Raw genomic sequence first — 6,358 nt, forward strand, 5'->3', positions numbered from 1 at the left:
GGCATTTCAGTATTGTGTGTAACACAGAATTTATCTAATACCTGGTGTGCTATTTTGGACCTGTTGCTGCATTGGTTGACTCAAAGTTTGCTGCACATACGAACTGACAGGTACAGGATTATAAATCATGTTCCATACATAGAACAGAAAAATTGCACTGGAGATGTGTGAAATAGAAGATATATCACATGCAGTGTGGTCCATTTCATGGAATTACCATCACATACCAGGTGATGCTTGTTGCATGTCTCACTGCTGTGTGTGCCACTGTGTTTTCACTCAGTAATTCTAATGGTATACTTAATCTGCCATACAGAGAAAGCACGTTATTCTCCAAGCGTTTACTCAATGCGGCATATTAAATTTTCATCAGTGTTATAGGAGCCTATTACTTGTGAGTCATCTGTGTAGAGGATGGTATCAGACTGAACAAAGCATGACATATCATTGTGTACTCTAAGTTCAAACTTATTTGCAGGTTCCAGCAATACTGATAGAATGACTGATTGGAAATACAGCAGCACACCACAGCAAATAAAAAATAATTTAACTGTGCTAACCCAGGAATTGTTCACTTCACCACAAAAAAAGGCTGTGGAATGTTTATGTGAAATACACTATTTGATAAAAACAAATGTGTCAAAAAGATATGTCTACCAGTAATTAAAACGATATTGTGGAGTTAACAATGCAGGATACTAAGTAACAAAACAAAATCATGAACACCATAAATAATATCACTGATTAAATTTTAAAAAAATATATCTTGTGCATATTTTATTTCAATCATCACCTAATGTATTATTTTTTGGGGTTCTCAGAAAACTAATGTCCTTAATGCTTTTAGACTACAAAAAATACTATCCGAGCCATAGTGGGAGCTGAAGCATAACCCACAGGTTTTTCAGTGAGAGTGATTGAGTCACAGACTAAAACTACATGAAAAAACTCTACATCACATGAACATGAAATTTATAAATAAAATTTGAAAGGGGAAGTATAACAAAATAGTAATAATAATACTGAAGCACACATGGTAAGATATCTGAAGGATATTGATACTATATCATACTGTAGAAAATGTACCGAATGATAATAATGTCAAGTAACAGCCCTATCCCTCTAAAGAAGTAACACCATATGCACTACCACAATAGATTATTGCCTTCGGTGATAACCATGTATTGTCTACCTGAAGGAGTAACTACATATGTATTATAACCTAGATTATGGTTATCAGTTTGTATAAAGAGGTGGAATTGATAGGGAACTTATGTCACTATCTTCATTTGTATGAGGCATGTTATGTAATGATAAAATTTTGAAGTGATTTTCATGTCAGAATGTTCATACTACATCCCAATGTAGAACTAATCACAACAGATTTGGGCACATGAACATTTAAAATATTTTAATATTAAATGCAAATAGTTGCAAATTAATGGTACAGACCTCCATCCAGAAGTGTTCTCAGGATGTTGTTTGTTTCTTCTGCATTAGGAACTGCCATGGATATGCGTTTTGAGGAACTTGTCTTCTTTTGAAAACAGCCTCCTCTGGGGCAAAAGTTTCCTCTTGAGACTTCTTTGTGGGCTAATGAAAGAGATACCACTACTGGTGCGAACAGCACCTACATTAACCTTCACCGAAGTCACCATTTTGTTAGCCAGCTGAACTTCAGTAGCTGACATGCCAGAAACAATTTCTGAAAACCTAGAAATAATTTTTCTCTTCTCTTCTGCCAATGCTTCTGGGGTGCAGGAATTAGCATTTCCACTTACTTGCTTCAAAATCACTTCTTTCTCATTAATGCAAGACATATCTCCAACATCTGTAGCTACTGCATGTTGTAATTCAGAAATTTCAAAAGGATTTGGTTCTGTACTGTCTAGCTGGCAAACATTATGTATATGCTTGCACATATTTAACTTAATGCTATAATCAATACACGTGCAGGAATACCTATGAATGCACACTTTACAGTCAGTGCACACTAATTTACAGTTACAGAAGATATTATTTTCTTCTACAAGGTAAACTTAATGTGATTTTGTGGCTGGTACTTCCCAACCTCTGCCTACCTTCCTAATTGAGTTCTTATTCATCAGAATGCTGCATTTGTGTTTATGGCGAATGTTTTTCATTTTACTTGTTAGCTTCCCTTTGACGTTGACAATGAGCCTGTCAAACAGCTTTGCTGTTACAAGCGACATCGTTGTGGGTTGGAGCTGCATGCCTGCTGCACCAGCTCGGTCAGTGCAGGGGCGGTTGACGCTATCTGTGGATAACGCCGCCGTCGGATCCCGCAGGTGTAGGTCCGGTGTGTGGAGCACGCAGACGAGCTGGTCGGAGGTGCTCGACTGGCCGCCTCCCAAGCAGCACCCAGCCGCCAGCAGCGCAGAGGCAGAGCCAGCCGTCATAGGGAAACGGAACAGTCCTCCATCTTGCTCTCGCTCCAGGCCCCTGAAGTCGCAAATGGCGGTGGTTTGTGGAACGTGCCCTACAGGGCGTCTGGCTCGGAGCTGTCCTCGAAGTAGCCGACGTCTGGCAGTCAGGCTGGCCGCAAGGTGAGGCGCAGGCCCGTGAGGTGACGCAGGGCGACTCACGGTGAGTTTCTGCGAACCGCACAGCTGAGTGGTGCTGCCCCCGCACGTTGGAGCGCAGCGTGACGTGGCGCAGTTGCTGCGCTTTGAGGTGACCCTGCGCAGTTCCTCTCGGTGGTTCTGGCTGTTGGTAGTTCGAAATGGAGGAAAAGCTAACTGAAGCCGTACGTGTTCGCAAAGTTCTGTACGACACAAGCCGTGAAGATTACTTGAAAACGAAGCAGAAAGAAAGCTGAGAAGTGGGAGGAAGTGGCCAAGGAAACGGACACACGAAATGGCAAGTTGCATTGTAATTCGTTGTTAACATTCTACATTGACATTGTTAAAAGTCTGTAGCAAATTTTCGTGATGTGCTCTGTCCTGGTTAAATGTTTATCAAAAAAAAAGAAATGCCTAGGTTCCTTACAATATCATTCCTTACTAGCGTGTAGCCCTCCATATCTACCAGTGAAAACGGAATAGATGGATTTAACCACGTCTTTGATCTTTGATATCAATGTAGAATCGAAACTGTGGTCCGAGTACATTTCTATATATATATATATATATATATATATATATATATATATATATATATATATATATATATAAATTTTATAATGGGAAAACATAGTTACGAAAAATTGTCAAAAATTACATGTATATAGGTTGTATATAATATATTACAGAAATAGGTACCTAAAAAGCATCCTGTATTAGAATGCAACGTTGTGTCAAAATTTCAAAGCAATCGGTCAATAGCTTTCGGAGGTTAGTGCCTATACACAAACTGACAAAACGTTTTTATATATAGAGATACATGTTCATCATAATAGCTTACCTTAAAAACCCATCTAGTTTCTCCTTGGTTCCAATGGACCTTGTAGCGTTGCATCCCTGTCTGTCAATTTCATGCACTTCTTGGAATTGATCACGGTTTAATCTAAAATAGTTCGTGAATTTTTCATCATCAAATTCCTTGGTTAAAGTGAATTCCCCATGACCTAGTCTTCTTTTCATGTACGCACTTTTTTCTGCGTTTTGTTCCATCAATACGATGTAACACACCGGAATCCGAGTCTGAAGTTACATCTATTAACACAGCAGAAGTAGTCGCCATCTCTGCCGGAGCCAAAGTCCCTCAGCAAACTGCGTATTGGGACTGCGATCCAGCTTGCGGTGACTGTCGCCGTGAGGGATTTGGCGTGAGCCCCCAGAATATACGGCCGCCCGGAGCGCCGTCTTACTTTCAGCCGCACATTCCCGTGGCCGCCGCTGCCAGCAGTCAGCCACGCACAGCGGCTGCATCCCCGCCACGTTTTTCTGCGGCATCGCAGCTTCTCGCCGTCCTCTTACGAGACCTCGTACAAACTCACTGACGTGTCGATACTGGCGCCTTTATAGCCTTAAAAGCATTCTTGTCTGACATCGACCCACCACCTCTTGTATGGACGACACTAAACCAAACCTGAGTCAAATCCTCACAGTGGGCTACTACCGCCCATCTTATGTGACTGGCGTGGAATCTGAACAGACGTCATCTTTCAAATGTAGAAACACTCACACTAACTTTCCTTTCTGTCCCACAACTCCTTCTCGGCGTTGGGACTTTTTCCTTCTGTGTACAGTAATTTCGCAGTAAGAAAGCAGTTTGCAGCACACATGCGTGACTCGCCGTCGCCAACGTCGCGCTCTGAACTCCACACTTGTTCTGCTGGAGAAGACCTTCCGGCACTTTTATTACGACGTACAGTTTCATTCGTCCCAGTACAAGTTCCAATCGACGCATTACTGGACATTGCTTTATTAAGAAAAATGTTTAACTCCGCGCCGTCTGTTATTTCAGAAAACTATAAGTAGCTGTCACGATACACCTTGCCTAACGTTCTATCTATATATATAAAACAAAGTCGGGTTTGTTACAACACTTATAACTCGAGATCTGCTGGACCAATTTTCATGGTTTTTGATTTGTTGGAGGTGTCTCCGCCCCGAATAGCAGAATACATCTTAAAAATAATGAAAAATTGACGAATACTTGAAAAATGCGTTATTTTCCCTAAAAGTTCTTTAGTTTCGGAGCTGTCAAATTTTTTTGTCAAAATCTGTAAGTAATGATTGACATTTACGCATGCGTTCATAAACTATTTAAAATGGATGAATAAATTATTATGTGTATTTTTTTAAAAAAAAGATTGAAAAATATTACGCGTGCATTCAGAAATGTGTAATGAATACTTAATCATTTCAATAAATGCTCATTTGTTTATTACATGTCAAACATTTGTTGTCCAATCCTGTCAAATACTGTAACAACTATTTATGTGTGCGTTCAGAAATTTATTTTGTGTAAAATATCTCCAAAGTTCAGGTAGGTACTGTCATATTTGTTTGTTTTAGACATTAATTTGTGTAAATTATTTATTAAATTAATTAAAGATTTATTCTACAGGTTAACAAAAGTGTAAATGTCTATTCATAGGTTGTCTATGATTTTTCTTCATAAGCTGTTGTCTATGTCTCGATTGTTTTATGTGGTTTTGTGCGAGTGCATATTCAGTATTACTATTAATAAAAATGCCGCGTCCTAGAAGATCTAATATTTCCCAGCGGAGTCGTAATGCAATTAGGCAACGGAATATCGCGAGTCAATTATCTGACGAAGAACGAGAAATTGCCCGAGAAGAGCGCCGCGTTAGGATGGAGCAAAGAAGGGCCTTAATTCGTGCTTCTCAAACACAAGAGCAAAGAGAGGCAGCCCGTGAAACGGCTAGATTAGAAACGAGAAATCGTCGAGCTTATCGTACAGATAAAAAAAATTTGGAATGTAGTTTGTTAGATTTCTGTATTTGTCTCTAAAATAAAAATGGTATGTTATTATTTGAAAAAAAAAGTGTTTGTAAATCTAACTACGTATAACTATGGCTTTGAATTTACAGATTCAAGGCCAGATTTGCCATCGCATTGGATCATTGCAACCTATTGAAGGTGCACAGCACAAATTCTTGCAAATATACTTCATGGGCAATACGGAAGAACAACTTGACTGGCGTCAAGGGATCAACACAGCTACGAAAAGAGCAATTCTCCAAGATTTGCAGCAAATGCTTCATGAACATCATGCATTGGTCAGGCTGTTCAAGACTGCTTTAGAGCGCATGCCAAGTGATGACTATAAAGTTGTAATCAGAGCAGATAAAAGACCAGCTGGAACACATGAACGCACATTTAATGCTCCAACAATCGATGAAGTGGCAATCCTGATTGTTGGTGAAAACTTGGAAACACGTGGTATTGTGCTTACACGACGCAATACTGGGCAACTACAAAGAATATATGAAACACACCGTTCATATGACGCGTTACAATACCTGCTGATGTTTTGGCAAGGAGACGATGGATATCACTTTAATATCAAAATGATTAATCCATTGAATGGTAAGATCAATATCATTGTTTTCATTTTAACTTGATATGCATTTTATTCTGTTTGCTTTTGGTACACAAAAAAAGTTGTCACTCCTAATTTAGTAGAGAGTGGCTGTAAGAGTCGTTAACCTATTAGGGGTTCTAAAATACAATTTTTACTGTATTTGTTTCAGGTGAGGAAACTACCAAGAAGGTTAGTTCGATGAATTATTACGCATATCGTTTGATGATTCGTGAAAATTCTGACAATTATTTGTTGCGATTTCGTCGACTGCTTCAACAATACTGCGTTGACATGTACGTTAAAATCGAAACGGAGCGCCTAACTTTCATCCGGTTGAATCAAG

General features: G+C 39.4%; 1 protein-coding gene across 1 annotated transcript in view; it reads left to right on the forward strand.

Moving 5' to 3' along the window:
• The window catches only part of LOC126426638 (uncharacterized), a 115,185-nt gene extending 109,306 nt beyond the window's left edge, over positions 1 to 5,879 (forward strand). The window contains exon 8 of the mRNA XM_050088525.1: positions 5,522 to 5,879. The gene's annotated coding sequence lies outside the window, so the exon portion shown is untranslated. The remainder of the gene's footprint in view (positions 1 to 5,521) is intronic.
• Positions 5,880 to 6,358: the final 479 nt, after the last annotated feature.

The sequence above is a fragment of the Schistocerca serialis genome, chromosome 11 (assembly GCF_023864345.2).
Source record: "Schistocerca serialis cubense isolate TAMUIC-IGC-003099 chromosome 11, iqSchSeri2.2, whole genome shotgun sequence".
In the NCBI taxonomy this organism is placed as follows: Eukaryota; Metazoa; Arthropoda; class Insecta; order Orthoptera; family Acrididae; genus Schistocerca; species Schistocerca serialis.